Raw genomic sequence first — 18,741 nt, forward strand, 5'->3', positions numbered from 1 at the left:
TTGCTGGGGATTAAACAAGGCTGCAAAACGTTCGTTGAAATGGTTTATGAGGGGCCGAATTTTGTAGAGCCGGTCAAATTCAGGGTCTCCATGTGGACGACAAATTGCATTGTCACTGAAATGCAGGAACCGCAGGATCACCTTGTATCGTTTCCTGGCCATGTGAGCAGAGAATATGGGCATATGGTCAATTGGATGTGTGGACTAATACATCCGCAATTCCGGGAATTGGTGTATGCCCATGTTGAGGGTAAGGCCCAGAAAGGTCTTAAATTCGGAAACCTCAAGAGGTTTCCATTCTTTGGCAAGGAGGGTCTGGGGATTAGCGGCGATGTAGGTACCAGCATATAAATTACTCTGGTCTACAATAGATCTATAGAGATCTTCCGTGAAATACAGCGAATAAAAATCAAGTGGCATAAAATTCGCTGTATCCACCTGAATACCAGGTTGGCCAGTGAATGGGGGAAGTATGGGTGCTGCAGAAGTGGTGGGGACCCAATCAGGATAGACGAATTCTGCAGGAAGGGCACTATGGGCACGACGGGCCTGTCTTTGTCTTCTTCTTGGTGGCAGCGGGACACTACTTGTGCTTGCCACCTCGCCAGCTTGAACTGCACTTATGGGACTCGCCACGTCACCACGTCTTACTGCAGTGCTGGATGAACGGCCAGGGTGTACTCGGCCGCTGGTGCTTGCCAATCCACCAGAAGGAATATCAGCGCTAGTACTTCTCTGCTCCATACAAGGGTCCTGCGGTTCTTGCTGCTCAACAACATCAGAATGGGGTCGGGTACGCCTGGCCTTAGCAAGGACCACAACTCCGTCGTTAGAGCTATCTGACATGGAGCCGCTGTCGTAAACAGGTTCGTATTCTGAGCCAGATTCTGACAAATGCGTGACCTCCTCTTCACTATCTGTCAAGCTCATGAACAAGTAGGCCTCGTCATCAGTGTACGTTCACTTTGCCATTTTGGACTCTAAATTTAGTCGTACACTGGTGATGATTCACAGGTAAAAAAAGCACCTGACTATAGAAAGGAAAATGTAGAAAACGCTTCCAAAAAAAACTGTTAGCGATCGCAGGGATCAGGCATGTCTCTGCGAACGCTGCAGTTATGTGTCTTTTGTTTTGTAAGTGACAGTGATCGATCGATACTGCACTACTACACGCTAGTATAGATCTGATCAGATCAGGTATCGATCCGTTCAAATACTATACCACTAAGGGGGGTGTATGCTTTTCGAGTGGGTGTAAGCGTTACTGGCACTAACCTAATGCTGCCTGGGGCGACGCAGACCCTGACTGACGCTAAAATTAAATTTATATCACCCGCCGGGCGATCAGGGGGTTAAACCTTTATTGGGTTATATACGGCGGGTGCCCTGATGCTATAAACAGCAAACTAACCAGCGTCAACCGTAACACTTATACGGTGATCACTGGTGAAAGGGTTAACTAGGGGGCAATCAGGGGGTTAAAACCTTTATTAGTTAATATATGGGGGTACCTGACGCTTTCTAAAAACCTGGCGGCGAACCTAAAATAACTAACTGGCTAACCCGCGTCACCAGTGACACTTATACGGTGATCGCTGGTGAAAGTGTTAACTCTAGGGGCAATCAGGGGTTAAAACCTTTATTTATGGGGGTACCTAATGCTATAGAACCTGGCGGTGAACCTCAAAAAAAACTAGCTACCTAGCGGCAACAGTGACACTAATACAGCGATCAGAAAACCGATCGCTTAGTGACACTGGCAATAGGGGGTGAAAGGGTTAACTAGGGCGGTGATCAAGGGGTTAAACCTTTATTAGGGGGGGTAGGGGGCTACCCTGGACCTAAAGGGGCCTAAGACTAACTGCCCTAACACTTTTTTCTGTCACACTGACACTAAATGCAGTGATCAGAAAATAAATGATCACTGCATTCAGTGACACACTGTGACAGGGGACTGTGGGGGGAGGTGATCGGCGGTGACTGGGGTAAGTGTGCCTATATGTACCTGTGTCAGTGTACTGTTGGTGCAACTTACTATGTGATGTCTTCTCTCCTCAGCGTCGGACCAAAAGACCGACACGAGGAGAGAGCACATCACTTCCCTCTTCCTGTGTTTACACTTAACACAGGAAGAGGCAGGGGGCGCTGGCATTGGCTGAGAGCGATCGCAAGGGGGTGGCTGAAAACGAATAGCCGCCCCCTCATCCCGGATCGCTTCTGCAGCCTTCGGAAAAGCCGCATGTACCGGGGGGATCCCGATCGGACCCCCGACCCACGTCAAGCAGAGCACGTACAGGTACGTACATGTGCCTGTCCGTGCCATTCTGCCGACGTATATCTACATATCTTCCGCTGTCCGGAAGTGGTCAAAGTAGACGTTGAAAGCCCTTTACAGAACAGGCAAACTCTATCTGCCTCTATGCTTCTCACAGCCTGAACAGAAGTTGTAGGAGGTCTTCCTCTTGCTTCCTCTTATCGGCCAACATCAGGCATGTCCCCCAGATATGTTTTGTGTTTCTAATTTGTCCAAAATCCTGTGTAAATCTTTTTCTCCTTAAAAATTATTCCCACTGTTCCTGTTGCCAGTCACCAACATCATTCGACTTAAAGGAGTTGTAAAGGCAGAAGGTTTTTAATCTTGATTAAACTTAATCTTAAATCTTAATCTTGATTTTTTTACAGGAATGCGGGTCCACATTAGGGGTGCGCGCTATACGCCGGAGCGCGCAATACCCCGATAAATACGGTATATATATTTACATACACACAGTACAGTTGAACCTCGGATTACAAGCATAATCCGTTCCAGGAGTATGCTCGTAATCCAAGTTTCAGCTGTACTGTGTATGTATGTATGTATGTATATACAGTGCCTTGCGAAAGTATTCGGCCCCCTTGAACTTTGCGACCTTTTGCCACATTTCAGGCTTCAAACATAACGATATAAAACTGTAATTTTTTTTGAAGAATCAACAAGTGGGACAGAATCATGAAGTGGAACGAAATTTATTGGATATTTCAAACTTTAACAAATAAAAAACTGAAAAATTAGGCGTGCAAAATTATTCAGCCCCCTTAAGTTAATACTTTGTAGCGCCACCTTTTGCTGCGATTACAGCTGTAAGTCGCTTGGGGTATGTCTCTATCAGTTTTGCACATCAAGAGACTGAAATTGTTGCCCATTCCTCCTTGCAAAACAGCTCGAGCTTAGTGAGGTTGGATGGAGAACGTTTGTGAATAGCAGTTTTCAGTTCTTAACACAGATTCAGGTCTGGACTTTGACTTGGCCATTCTAACACCTGGATATGTTTATATGTGAACCATTCCATTGTAGATTTTGCTTTATGTTTTGGATCATTGTCTTGTTGGAAGACAAATCTCCGTCCCAGTCTCAGGTCTTTTGCAGACTCCATCAGGTTTTCTTCCAAAATGGTCCTGTATTTGGCTCCATCCATCTTCCCATCAATTTTAACCATCTTCCCTGTCCCTGCTGAAGAAAAGCAGGCCCAAACCATGATGCTGCCACCACCATGTTTGACAGTGGGGATGGTGTGTTCAGGCCAGGGTGATGAGCTGTGTTGCTTTTACACCAAACATAACGTTTTGCATTGTTGCCAAAAAGTTCGATTTTGGTTTCATCAGAGCAGAGCACCTTATTCCACATGTTTGGTGTGTCTCCCAGGTGGCTTGTGGCAAACTTTAAACAACACTTTTTATGGATATCTTTAAGAAATGGCTTTCTTCTTGCCACTCTTCCATAAAGGCCAGATTTGTGCAGTATACGACTGATTGTTGTCATATGGACAGAGTCTCCCACCTCAGCTGTAGATCTCTGCAGTTCATCCAGAGTGATCATGGGCCTCTTGGCTGCATCTCTGATCAGTCTTCTCCTTGTATGAGCTGAAAGTTTAGAGCAGGGGTCTCAAAGTACCGGCCCGAGGACCGGTTTTAAATGGCCCGCAGGGCGGGCGCCGCGGAAGTGTAGATCGAGGTGCATGAAGAGTAGCGCAGGAAGCGTCTGTCATAAGTTCACTTGTCTCTCATGTCACACTGCTACTCCCTGGCGGCCCCTCCTCTCTTCTCGTCCATCCCCATTTGCTTGTGACATCATCTGAGATGGACGAGAAGAGAGGGGGGAGGGGCTGCTGGGGAGTAGCAGTGTGACATGAGAGACAAGTGAACTTATGACAGACGCTTCCTGCGCTACTCTGCCTTTGAAGAAAACAACAAGTAAATGCTGACCTGTGCCCTGGTGTGTTCTCATGAGCCCTGATTGTGCCCTAATGTGCTCTCATGTGCCCTGATGTGCTTTCATGTGCCCTGATTGTGCCCTAATGTGCCCCGATGTGCTCCCATGTGCCCTGATGTGCTCTCATGTGCCCTGATTGTGCCCTGAGGTGCCTCATGTACCCCAATGTGCCATGTGCCCTCGTGTACCCTGATGTGCTGGGCTCTGTACATCAGGGTACCCTGTACCCTGATGTGCCATGTGCCCTGTCCTGATGTGCTGTGCCCTGATGTGCTCTCATGTGCCCTGATGTGCCTTGGTGTGCTCGTATGTGCCCCATGTGCCCTGATATGCTCCATGTGCTCTGATTGTGTCCTGATGTGGCCCATGTACCCTGATGTGCCATGGGGCACATGAGAGCACATCAGGGCACAATCAGGGAACATGGGGCACACCAGGGAACATGGGGCACACCAGGGAACATGGGGCACATGAGAGCACATGGGGCACAGAACATCAGGACATGGCACATCAGGGTACAGGACATGGCACATCAGGGCACATGGCACATCAGGGTACAGGGCACATAAAACGGCACATCAGGGTACAAAGCCCAGCACATCAGGGCACATGGCACATCAGGGTACAGGGCACATGAAACAGCACATCAGGGTACAAAGCCCAGCACATCATGGCACATCAGGGTACAGGGCACATGAAACAGCACATCAGGGTACCCCATGTACCCTGATGTGCTGGGCGTTGTACCCTGATGTGCTGTTTCATGTGCCCTGTCCTGATGTGCCATGTCCTGTACCCTGATGTGCCATGTGCCCTGTCCTGATGTGCTGTGCCCTGATGTGCTCTCATGTGCCCCATGTTCCCTGGTGTGCCCCATGTTCCCTGATATGCTCTCATGTGCCCTGGTGTGCTCGTTTGTGCCCTGATATGCCCTGATGTGCTCTGATTGTGCCCCATGTACCCTGATGTGGCCCATGTACCCTGATGTGCCATGTGCCCCATGAACCCTGATGTGCCCCATGTACCCTGATGTGCTGGGCTTTGTACCCTGATGTGCTGTTTCATGTGCCCTGTACCCTGATGTGCCGTGTGCCCTGTCCTGATGTGATGTGCCATGTCCTGCACTGTGCCATGTGCCCTGTCCTGATATGCCCTGCCCTGATGTGCCGTGCACCCTGATGTGGCCTGTTGTGCTGTACCCCTATGTGTTGTGCTCTGATGTACCCTGATGTGCTGGGCTTTGTATCCTGATGTGCTGGGCTTTGTACCCTGATGTGTACTGTGCCCTGATGTGCTGTACCCTGATGGTGAGTGGTCAGTGTGCAGTGTAATGGTCAGGGTTAATAATGCGTTCGCTGACACCAGTACTGTTTTTGAAGTTTGAAAGTTTGCATGCGGCCCCCCCATGGGATATGGAAACTTGTCTTGTGGCCCTTAGGTAATTTGAGTTTGAGACCCCTGTTTAGAGGGGCGGCAAAGGTCTTCGTAGATTTGCAGTGGTCTGATACTCCTTCCATTTCAATATTATCGCTTGCACAGTGCTCCTTGGGATGTTTATTAAAGCTTGGGAAATCTTTTTGTATCCAAATCCAGCTTTAAACTTCTCCACAACAGTATCTCGGATCTGCCTGGTGTGTTCCTTGTTCTTCATGATGCTCTCTGCACTTTAAACAGACCTCTGAGACTATCACCGTGCAGGTGCATTTTTACAGAGACTAGATTACACACAGGTGGATTCTATTTATCATCATTAGTCATTTAGGTCAACAATGGATCATTCAGAGATCCTCACTGAACTTCTGGAGAGAGTTTGCTGCACTGAAAGTGAAGGGGCTGAATAATTTTCCACGCCCAATTTTTCAGTTTTTTATTTGTTAAAAAAGTTTGAAATATCCAATAAATTTTGTTCCACTTCATGATTGTGTCCCACTTGTTGATTCTTCAAAACAAATTACAGTTGTATATCTTTATGTTTGAAGCCTGAAATGTGGCAAAAGGTCGCAAAGTTCAAGGGGGCCGAATACTTTCGCAAGGCACTGTATATATACACACACAGTACAGTTGAACCTCGGATTACGAGCATATTCCGTTCCAGGAGTATGCGCGTAATCCAAAGTACTTGCATATCAAAGCAAGTTTTCCCATTAAAGTCAATAGAAACTAAAATAATTAGTTCCACATTGACTTCAATGAGATGCAATACCAAATGTGGCCAGAGGTGGGGGCGCCAGAGAGTGCCGAAAAGGCCCGAGGACACTTCGGCTCGGCTCCTGCGCCCTCGTACCTCAGGCCAAATTAGGTCTTGCAGGCCCAATGTTCGGCTTTTCTCGGCTCATGCGCCCCCGTACCTAAGGCCAAATGAGGTACTGCAGGCCTATTTAGCTTTAATTCTGCTCATCTTGCGAGTCAACACTCGTAAACCGAGTCAGAATAATAAAAAAAAAGTTGCTCGCAAATCAAAACTCTCTTAAACCAAGTTACTCTTAAACCGAGGTTCCACTGTATATCTTTTTTTTTTCTCTCTCTACAAACTATGATATGGACTGAGCAGTCATTAGTGGGAATGCTCAATAGCATTCCCAGTATCGTTCTTCGTTTTTTATTAGTGGGAATGCTCAATAGCATTCCCAGTATTGTTGTTCGTTTTTTATTCTTAATTTTATTATTAGTGGGAATGCTCAATAGCATTCCCAGTATTGTTATTGTTTTTTTATAAGTGGGAATGCTTAATAAGCATTCCCAGTATTGATATTCGTTTTTTAGTGGGAATGCTTTAATAAGCATTCCCAGTATTGATATTAGTTTTTTATTATTAGTGGGAATGCTTTAATAAGCATTCCCAGTATTGATATTCGTAAATGTATTGGTGGGAATGCTTTAATAAGCATTCCCAGTATTGATATTCGTAAATGTATTGGTGGGAATGCTTTAATAAGCATTCCCAGTATTGATATTCGTAAATGTATTAGTGGGAATGCTTTAATAAGCATTCCCAGTATTGATATTCGTTTTTTATTATTCTTATTAGTGGGAATGCTTTAATAAGCATTCCCAGTATTGATATTCGTTTTTTATTATTAGTGGGAATGCTTAATAAGCATTCCCAGTATTGATATTCGTTTTTTATTATTAGTGGGAATGCTTTAATAAGCATTCCCAGTATTGATATTCATGTTTTAGTGGGAATGCTTTAATAAGCATTCCCAGTATTGATATTCGTTTTTTATTATTAGTGGGAATGCTTTAATAAGCATTCCCAGTATTTATATTCGTTTTTAGTGGGAATGCTTTAATAAGCATTCCCAGTATTGATATTCGTTTTTATTATTCTTAATTAGTGGGAATGCTTTAATAAGCATTCCCAGTAATGATATTAATTTTTTATTATTAGTGGGAATGCTTTAATAAGCATTCCCAGTATTGATATTCGCAAATTTATTAGTGGGGATGCTTTAATAAGCATTCCCAGTATTGATATCCGTAAATTTATTATTTTTCTCCTTTATTAGTGGAAATGCTTTAATAAGCATTCCCAGTATTGATATCCGCAAATTTATTATTAGTGGGAATGCTTTAATAAGCATTCCCAGTATTGATATTCGTTTTTTATTAGTGGGAATGCTTTAATAAGCATTCCCAGTATTGATATCCGTAAATTTATTATTTAGTGGGAATGCTTTAACAAGTACGTTTTTTGGCTCTGCGTAACTTCTGCATACTTTCAGCTATTGAGACCATTCAACTATTATAATGTTCATCTCGTTCAGCTAACGATGGGACTTCTTCAAGTTTTTTTGTACTATTTATACTTTTTAAAATATTAAGCTTTTAGACACTTTTTTCTTAACATTGAAGTCAATGAGAACATCCTTTTTACCGCTTTAAATCGCACGTGCTGCCAAAAGTTTCAGCTTCTTCATACTTTCACTTAGACACCAAACAAACTTTAAAACGGTCACAAAATATTCACCTATCTGGCTATGACTTTTCACATTGATATCTTTTATAGTTTTTGTGAAAAAGCAATTTATGTTTAGTGTTTTTTTCAGAAAATTTTATCGGTTATAATGTATTCCTATGGAGGGGATTTAGAGGGTGTCATGTGATCAGTACAGTGCAGATCATTGAAAAAAAAATTATCTTTAAAAAAAGGGGGAACAAATTGCTCTCACGCCCACAAGATCTACTTGTCATACACAATTTATATATCAAAACGTAGGTATTTTTGTCTGGTTTCAGGCAATGTGATCAGTTTTGTGATACGCATTTTATTTTTAGTTCGTGGAGCTTCTAAAGGACAAGAGCCCCAAAATTTCTCTCATTGACTGTAAAAAAAATTGCCAGCAAAACGCACAAAGACACTCTTTTTTAAATCGCTGACATGGCCACATTTTTAAGTTTATCAACATACATTTTATACCGATTTGTTCACAAAAGCCTTGTGTTTCAAACGGTGAAGTCGCTGTATCGATCGCATGTGCGGTTGTGGATTTATTAAGGTTTGTTTGAAGGCTTAATTCATGTATTTGGTCTGTGAATTAAAAGGCGTTCTTTCCATAAATAGCTTTCTTTACCTCAGTGCAATATTCCTCCTCACTGACCTGGGGGGGAGGAAAACCTCTTGAGGGGGGAGGGGCGACCAGGAAGTCAGGATACTCTCTACTTTGCAGATAGAGAAAGGAGCTGTGTGTCCTAAAGATAGTATAGTGGTTATGGTGAATGGCTTTGGTATGGGCTCAGCAATTCAGCTATTCAGCATTCCCAGTATTGATATTTAGTGGGAATGCTTTAATAAGCATTCCCAGTATTGATATCCGTAAATTTATTAGTGGGAATGCTTTAATAAGCATTCCCAGTATTGATATTCGTGAAATTTATTAGTGGGAATGCTTTAATAAGCATTCCCAGTATTGATATTCGTTTTTTATTGTATAAAAAGAGGGAAATAGGGTACCTGAGGACCCTGGGACTATTATGCGGTGCAAATGGATTGTGAAAGACACAATGGTTTTTAGAAAAGTAGAAAAGATTTTTTAATGAAATATTTTTAGATAATACAAAAACATATATAGAAATCAATACAAGACCAGCTGAAGTGTATAACATGGAAACTTCAGTTCACATAACAATTTGTTGCAGTTCTCTCTACATGTTTCGCTCGTGAGAGCTTCTTCAGGAGTGATGTTAGAACTGAACTGTAATGGATCAAAAAAGAAATCAATATACAGCAATGGTCATTTGCGAAAGCAATAATGAATACAATTCTGTAAAATTTGTATAAATTAACAAAACATTTTTTGTGATATGAAATTTTAAAGATATAAGTATCCAAAGAAAATAATAAAGTGGACAATCAATATTAACAATATAGCAGTTCCTAATTATCAAATATTTCAGCAGAAGGGAAGCGCAACAAGAACTTACCTCAACTTGTCAAATTAAAAGTAAAAACACATCAAAATGAGTCAATCAAGTGGATGGAAAACCTTGTTCGGATCATCCTAAGAAGATCATTTCAAGATTGATGCACCAAAGAGTCCCTGAAAACCATAATCAATATAAAGCTCTTTATACTTGAGTCATTGTGGGGATGAACTCTCAAGAAAATGTCATAAAAGAAAAATTCAAAAAGATAGGTTCATCATTATAGAGAATAATCATATTTACCTTTTAGGATTTTATACAAAAAGCTGAATCAATTAAACTGACATAAATCAGTGGGCCTGAGTAACCAAAAGCAACCACTAGATGGCCTCCATTGCGATGATGTATATGGCCTCACAGTACAAGGAACCTGAGTTTCTATTGATATGTAAGAAATTCAATCTAATGAGAAAGAAAAACAAAGAAACCAACAATCAATCAGTCTCACTGTTTCTCCCCAATTTGTAGGGTTAAATTAGTTAATAATAGACTCTGCTCAAAGAACCAAAGGTGTTTAAGAAAAAACACCTGTTTGAACAGAGAAAAAACAATTAAAGGACATACCACTTGGTGTTGCAATGGTTCGTGTTTTCCAGAGCCTGCAGCATGTGTGCTGCCTCTTGATTGTTCAAATGCAGACTGACATTTGTGGCTAGCACAGCCACGCTTTATATTTCACAGCAGAGCGGGTGCCAGCCAATGGCGTCCACTCTGATGGGGACACATGACCCCCCTATTGTTCCCATGATGCCTTTCCCAGCTGGGTGTCAGCTGATATGTCAGTGGGTGTGTGAAATATCAGATAGACTTGAAGACCATGCCGCCATCTTGGATATGGGCGGCTTGCCCTTCGGTAATTGTTTGTTTATTTAACAGCGGACATACATATCGCCATCTAGAGTAAGGGAATATTTACCCTTTTGAGATGGTTTGTATTAGTGGCCGCCACCCCTATGTGCGGCAGGTAAATAAATAAACCAGCTGACTTAAAAAGAGCAGGGGAGACAAAAAACGAGAGAAACAAAAACGGGGGGTAAATTAAATAGGACCACTAAAAGCCAAGGGATCCAGCCACCCTGGAAAAGTATAGTGGTCCTACGTGTCCCTATGGTTTTTTCAAGGGACTTGATGAAAATCTGGGGGTGCATCAATTCATGAAAATGACAACATTATAAAGTGGGATAATTTGCCTATAAAGATCAATTTGGGTGTATTGTGTTACACAAAAACGGTCTGTTACAGACCTTGTTGAGGATCCTCAACAAGGTCTGTAACAGACCGTTTTTGTCCAAGATGGCGGCATGGTCTTCAAGTCTATCTGATATTTCACACACCCACTGACATATCAGCTGACACCCAGCTGGGAAAGGCATCATGGGAACAATAGGGAGGTCATGTGTCCCCATCAGAGTGGACGCCATTGGCTGGCACCCGCTCTGCTGTGAAATATAAAGCGTGGCTGTGCTAGCCACAAATGTCAGTCTGCATTTGAACAATCAAGAGGCAGCACACATGCTGCAGGCTCTGGAAAACACGAACCATTGCAACACCAAGTGGTATGTCCTTTAATTGTTTTTTCTCTGTTCAAACAGGTGTTTTTTCTTAAACACCTTTGGTTCTTTGAGCAGAGTCTATTATTAACTAATTTAACCCTACAAATTGGGGAGAAACAGTGAGACTGATTGATTGTTGGTTTCTTTGTTTTTCTTTCTCATTAGATTGAATTTCTTACATATCAATAGAAACTCAGGTTCCTTGTACTGTGAGGCCATATACATCATCGCAATGGAGGCCATCTAGTGGTTGCTTTTGGTTACTCAGGCCCACTGATTTATGTCAGTTTAATTGATTCAGCTTTTTGTATAAAATCCTAAAAGGTAAATATGATTATTCTCTATAATGATGAACCTATCTTTTTGAATTTTTCTTTTATGAAATTTTCTTGAGAGTTCATCCCCACAATGACTCAAGTATAAAGAGCTTTATATTGATTATGGTTTTCAGGGACTCTTTGGTGCATCAATCTTGAAATGATCTTCTTAGGATGATCCGAACAAGGTTTTCCATCCACTTGATTGACTCATTTTGATGTGTTTTTACTTTTAATTTGACAAGTTGAGGTAAGTTCTTGTTGCGCTTCCCTTCTGCTGAAATATTTGATAATTAGGAACTGCTATATTGTTAATATTGATTGTCCACTTTATTATTTTCTTTGGATACTTATATCTTTAAAATTTCATATCACAAAAAATGTTTTGTTAATTTATACAAATTTTACAGAATTGTATTCATTATTGCTTTCGCAAATGACCATTGCTGTATATTGATTTCTTTTTTGATCCATTACAGTTCAGTTCTAACATCACTCCTGAAGAAGCTCTCACGAGCGAAACATGTAGAGAGAACTGCAACAAATTGTTATGTGAACTGAAGTTTCCATGTTATACACTTCAGCTGGTCTTGTATTGATTTCTATATATGTTTTTGTATTATCTAAAAATATTTTATTAAAAAATCTTTCTACTTTTCTAAAAACCATTGTGTCTTTCACAATCCATTTGCACCGCATAATAGTCCCAGGGTCCTCAGGTACCCTATTTCCCTCTTTTTATACATACCATTAATGGGATGAGGTGCTTTTTCAATCTGAGGATCTGTTTGTCCATATAAATACTGATTCGTTTTTTATTATTAAGTGGTCTTGCATAGCAAGAGCACTTATTGTTATCTCACATATACCGTATTTATCGGCGTATAACACGCCCAGGCGTATAACACGCACCCTAACTTTAAGAGGCAAGTTTCAGGAATTTTTTTTTACACAGCCCCCTGCGTATAACACGCAGGCACAGTTTACCCTCTAATTTCAGGATAAAAAAGTGAGTGTTATACGCCAATAAATACAGTATATTATTATTATTATAGCCAAATTTTAAACGGTATCTCCTCCCACAGTTTTTACACTACATAGACGAGTAATATATCGAAACGTACGGATTGTTCCAGAATGGTGTGCTACTACTTTGTGGAACGTTTCGCCGAATCATTCGCGAAATATCGTCATTTTTGCGGCAAAATTTTCCCATAGGAATGAATGGGGAGAGGTACAGTGTGGAATGTCGGAAACTGAAAAATCAGCACATGATTTGTAAACTGCGACCACTCCCTCATTTTCAAGCCGACCTACACAAATCTTATATCAAAACGTTCAGCTATCCCTGCTGCCACAACACGTGTTCACGGCTAAGCGATTGATCAAACCGTTTTCACAATATGATAATTTGTTTGCAACCTACGCCATCCATTATTTCAATGGAAGTCAATGGAGGTCAAAGTTTAGAAAACTAAAACTTGCTGGGGAATTTGTAAACTGCGACTGTGCCTTCAATTTTATTATTTCAGAGACATACTATACATCAAAATGTAGGTCTGGGTCTTGTGATTCGTAAAATATAAAGATATTCGCTGTACGATTTATAGTTTTTAAAATACAATCATTTGAAGGACAAGTATTAAAAAAAAAAGCAAGAATCTGAGTCTCTGCTTAGAGTGTGTTTGCATATGTTTACATTGGTTTCCTAGGAGACGCTGAGGTAATTAAAACTCCTCATGCACAGCTGTAAGGGGATTCTATAGCTCCTCCCACACAGTTGTGAGGTGTTTTCTGTGAGGTAAATACCTTCATTTGAAGGATAAGTATTCAAAAAACATTCCTCAATTTCTGCTGTGTTTACAGAGAGCCTGCAAACCAAACAATTGGTTTCCTAGGAGACGCTGAGGAGTTTAATAACACCTCACAAACAGCTGTGAGGTGAGTTGGCTCCTCCCACACAAGGCTGAGGGAACTTTCCTCTGCTTACTTGCAAGGGTCTCAAACTGGTGGCCCTCCAGCTGTTGTAAAACTACAAGTCCAATCATGCCTCTGCCTGTGGGAGTCATGTTGGTAACTGTCATTCTTGCAATGCCTCATTGGACTTGTAGTTTTGCAACAGCTGGAGGGCCGCCAGTTTGAGACGCCTGGAGAGGCTGCTTGCATATGTTTACATTGGTTTCCTAGGAGACGCTGAGGTAAAAACCTTCATACACACATCTGTGAGGGCTTTTTATAGCTCCTCCCACGCACTGTGAGGTGATATGGCTCAGTTTTTTTTGGCTCTGCGTAACTTCTGCATGCTCTGCATATAGCAAACATACATAGCAACCAGTCCCTAGCAACCAGTCCCTAGCAACCACTCCATAGCAACTGTCCATAGCAACCATTCCATAGCAACCCTCCATAGCAACCATCTATAGCAACCAGTCCACAGCAACCAATCCAGAGCAACCGTCCATACCAACCACTCCATAGCAACCACTCCATAGCAACCAGTCCATAGCAACCACTCCATAGCAACCAGTCCATAGCAACCCTCCATAGCATCCAGTCCAAAGCAACCAGTCCATAGCAACCAGTCCATAGCAACCCGTCCATAGCCATCAGTCCATAGCAAGCCTCCATAGCAACCAGTCCATAGCAACCCTCCATAGCAACCAGTCCATAGCAACCCTCCATAGCAACCAGTCCGTAGCAACCACTCCATAGCAACTACTCCACAGCAACCCATCCACAACAACCAGTCCATAGCAACCAGTCCATAGCAACCCTCCATAGCAACCAGTTTTTGATGGGGCAAATAGGATGGTGCAGTTTTGATGGGGTCGTTTTTGATGGGGCAATGGACCGAACTGGATCGACACACTGTTGGATCACATTTACATCTCCAGGGGCACCGTCTCCAGTCATAAGTATTGGTGGAGGCAAGACCACGTCGCACAATTTCCCCAGAAATTGTATCTTTTCTAGTTATTTTTCTCCTTTATTAGTGGGAATGCTTTAATAAGCATTCCCAGTATTGATATTCGTTTTTTATTATTAGTGGGAATGCTTTAATAAGCATTCCCAGTATTGATATTCGTTTTTTATTATTAGTGGGAATGCTTTAATAAGCATTCCCAGTATTGATATCCGTAAATTTATTAGTGGGAATGCTTAATAAGCATTCCCAGTATTGATATTCGTTTTTTATTATTAGTGGGAATGCTTTAATAAGCATTCCCAGTATTGATATTCGTTTTTTATTATTAGTGGGAATGCTTTAATAAGCATTCCCAGTATTGATATTCGTTTTTTATTAGTGGGAATGCTTTAATAAGCATTCCCAGTATTGATATTCGTTTTTTATTATTCTTAATTTTAATTTTATTCCGTACGTTTTTTGGCTCTGCGTAACTTCTGCATACTTTCAGCTATTGAGACCATTTAACTTTTAAAATGTTCGTCTCATTCAGCTAACGATGGGACTTCTTCAAGTTTTTTTTGTACTATTTATACTTTTTAAAATATTAAGCTTTTAGACACTTTTTTTTAACATTGAAGTCAATGAGAACATCCTTTTTCCTGCTTCAAAACACACGTTCTGCCAAAAGTTTCAGCTCCTTCATACTTTCACTTACAGACACCAAACAAACTTTAAAGCGGTCACAAAATATTCAGCTATCCAAACATGACTTTTCAGATTGATATCTTTTACGGTTTTTGTGAAAACGCAATTTACGTTTAGCGATTTTTTCAGAAAATGGAATCGGTTATAATGTAACCCTATGGAAGGGATTTAGAGTGTGTCATGTGACCTTTAGAGTGGAGATCTTTGAAAACAAAAATTATCTTTAAAAAAAGGGCGAACAAATTGCTCTCACGCCCACAAGATCTACTTGTCATACACAATTTATATATCAAAACGTAGGTATGCTTGTCTGGTTTCAGGCAATGTGATCAGTTTTGTGATACGTATTTTAGTTTTAGTTCCAGGAGCTTCTAAAGGACAAGAGCGACAAAACCACTCTCATTGACCGTCATGTTAAAAATTTTAAAAATTTTCCTGCAAAACACACAGACGCTCTTTTCTAAATCGCTGGCATGGCCACAATTTTAAGTTTATCAACATAAATTTCATATCGATGCGTTCACAAGGGCCGTGTCTTTCAAACGGTGAAGTCGCTGTATCGATCGCATGTACGGTTGTGAATTTATTACGTTTTGTTTGGAGGCGTAATTCATGTATTGGTCTGTGAATTAAAAGGCGTTTGTAATGGAATTTCTTTCCATAAATAGCTTTCTACCTCAGTGCAATATTCCTCCTCACTGACCTGGGGGGAGGGGAAACCTCTTGAGGGGGGAGGGGCGACCAGGAAGTCAGCATACTCTCTACTTTGCAGATAGAGAAAGGAGCTGTGTGTCCTAAAGATAGTGTAGTGGTTATGGTGAATGGCTTTGGTGCGGGCTCAGCAATTCAGCATTCCCACTCGCATTTTCCTCAGGGAATGCATTTTCTAGTTCTTAATTTTAATTTTATTCCGTACGTTTTTTGGCTCTGCGTAACTTCTGCATACTTTCAGCTATTGAGACCATTTAACTTTTAAAATGTTCGTCTCATTCAGCTAACGATGGGACTTCTTCAAGTTTTTTTGTACTATTTATACTTTTTAAAATATTAAGCTTTTAGACACTTTTTTTTAACATTGAAGTCAATGAGAACATCCTTTTTCCTGCTTCAAAACACACGTTCTGCCAAAAGTTTCAGCTCCTTCATACTTTCACTTACAGACACCAAACAAACTTTAAAGCGGTCACAAAATATTCAGCTATCCAAACATGACTTTTTAGATTGATATCTTATACGTTTTTTGTGAAAACGCAATTTACGTTTAGTGATTTTTTTATCGGTTATAATGTAATCCTATGGAGCAGGTTTAGAGTGTGTCATGTGACCTTTAGAGTGGAGATCTTTGAAAACAAAAATTATCTTTAAAAAAAGGGCGAACAAATTGCTCTCACGCCCACAAGATCTACTTGTCATACACAATTTATATATCAAAACGTAGGTATGCTTGTCTGGTTTCAGGCAATGTGATCAGTTTTGCGATAGGCATTTGACTTTTAGTTCCAGGAGCTTCTAAAGGACAAGTGCCTCAAACGCCCTCCCATTGACCGTCATGTTAAAAAGTCTAAAAAAAATTCCTGCAAAACACACAAAGACGCTCTTTTCTAAATCGCTGGCATGGCCACATTTTTAAGTTTATCAACATAAATTTCATATCGATGCGTTCACAAAAGCCTTGTGTTTCAAATGGTGTAGTCGCTGTATCGATCGCATGTACGGTTGTGGATTTATTACGTTTTGTTTGAAGGCTACGATAACTGATTTTGCGTGTGGATGAAAGCGTTTCTAATGGTATTTTGATTCCCTAAATAGCTTTCCTTACCTCAGTGCAGTCCTCCTCCCCCACCTCATGTGGAGAAAGCCTCTTGAGGGGGGAGGGGCGACCAGGCAAGTCAGGACACTCTCTATATTGCAGATAGAGAAAGGAGCTGTGTGATATTAGGCTTTATAAGTACTGAAGGAACACTGCTTGTATGTCCTAAATATACTGTAGTGGTTATGGTGAATGGCTTTGGTGCGGGCTCAGCAATTCAGCATTCCCACTCGCATTTTCCTCAGGAAATGCATTGTCTAGTTTTTAATTTTATTATTCCGTACGTTTTTTGGCTCTGCGTAACTGCTGCATACTTTCAGCTATTGAGACCATTCAACTATTAAAATGTTCGTCTCGTTCAGCTAACGATGGGACTTCTTCAAGTTTTTTTGTACTATTTATACTTTTTAAAATATTAAGCTTTTAGACACTTTTTTTTAACATTGAAGTCAATGAGAACATCTTTTTTCCCGCTCCAAATCACACGTCCTGCCAAAAGTTTCAGCTCCTTCATACTTTCACTTACAGACACCAAACAAACTTTAAAGCGGTCACAAAATATTCAGCTATCCGGCTATGACTTTTCAGATTGATATCTTTTACGTTTTTTGTGAAAACGCAATTTACGTTTAGTGATTTTTTCAGAAAATGTAATCGGTTATAATGTAATCCTATGGAGCAGGTTTATGTGACCTTTAGAGTGCAGAGTGCCTTTAGAGTGACCTTTAGAGTGTCATGTGACTTTAGAATGCAGATCATCCACAAAAAATATTATCTTTAAAAAAAGGGGGAACAAATTGCTCTCACGCCCACAAGATCTACTTGTCATACACAATTTATATATCAAAACGTAGGTATTGTTGTCTGGTTTCAGGCAACGTGATCAGTTTTCTGATATGTATTTTAGTTTTACTTCCTGGAGCTTCTAAAGGACAAGAAGGCCCAAATCACTCTCATAGACTCTCATGTTAAAAATTTTAAAAATGTTCCTGCAAAACACACAAAGACGCTCTTTTCTAAATCGCTGGCATGGCCACAATTTTAAGTTTATCAACATAAATTTCATATCCATGCGTTCACAAGGGCCGTGTCTTTCAAACCGTGAAGTCGCTGTATCGATCGCATGTACGGTTGTGGATTTATTACGTTTTGTTTGAAGGCTTCGATAACTGATTTTGTGTGTGGATGAAAGCGTTTCTAATGGTATTTTGATTCCCTAAATAGCTTCCTTTACCTCAGTGCAGTCCTCCTCCCCCACCTCATGTGGAGAAAGCCTCTTGAGGGGGGAGGGGCGACCAGGCAAGTCAGGACACTCTCTATATTGCAGATAGAGAAAGGAGCTGTGTGATATTAGGCTTTATAAGTACTGAAGGAACACTGCTTGTATGTCCTAAAGATACTGTAGTGGTTATGGTGAATGGCTTTTGTGCGGGCTCAGCTATTCAGCATTCCCACGCATCGCATTTTCCTCAGGAAATGCATTGTCTAGTTCTTCTTCTTAATTTTAATTTTATTCCGTACGTTTTTTGGCTCTGCGTAACTTCTGCATACTTTCAGCTATTGAGACCATTCAACTTTTAAAATCTTCATCTCGTTCAGCTAACGATGGGACTTCTTCAAGTTTTTTTGTACTATTTATACTTTTTAAAATATTAAGCTTTTAGACACTTTTTTTTAACATTGAAGTCAATGAGAACATCCTTTTTACCGCTTCAAATCACACACGCTGCCAAAAGTTTCAGCTCCTTCATACTTTCACTTACAGACATCAAACA

The 18,741-nt window shown here is 40.9% G+C and overlaps 1 protein-coding gene and 2 long non-coding RNA genes across 8 annotated transcripts in view; 2 read left to right on the forward strand and 1 right to left on the reverse strand.

Moving 5' to 3' along the window:
- Positions 1 to 18,741, forward strand: part of CENPT (centromere protein T) — an 803,389-nt gene that overhangs the window by 715,415 nt on the left and 69,233 nt on the right. The gene's annotated exons all lie outside the window — the stretch shown is intronic.
- LOC120917459 lies at positions 9,258 to 10,345 on the reverse strand. Its single transcript, XR_005744201.1, has 4 exons — positions 10,238 to 10,345; positions 9,917 to 10,075; positions 9,674 to 9,789; positions 9,258 to 9,444 (listed from the first exon to the last, which is right to left on the reverse strand). It is a non-coding gene; the product is annotated as an uncharacterized LOC120917459 (long non-coding RNA).
- LOC120917460 lies at positions 11,122 to 12,174 on the forward strand. The gene is made up of 4 exons (XR_005744202.1): positions 11,122 to 11,229; positions 11,392 to 11,550; positions 11,678 to 11,793; positions 12,023 to 12,174. It is a non-coding gene; the product is annotated as an uncharacterized LOC120917460 (long non-coding RNA).

This window comes from Rana temporaria, chromosome 11 (assembly GCF_905171775.1).
Source record: "Rana temporaria chromosome 11, aRanTem1.1, whole genome shotgun sequence".
Taxonomy (NCBI): domain Eukaryota; kingdom Metazoa; phylum Chordata; class Amphibia; order Anura; family Ranidae; genus Rana; species Rana temporaria.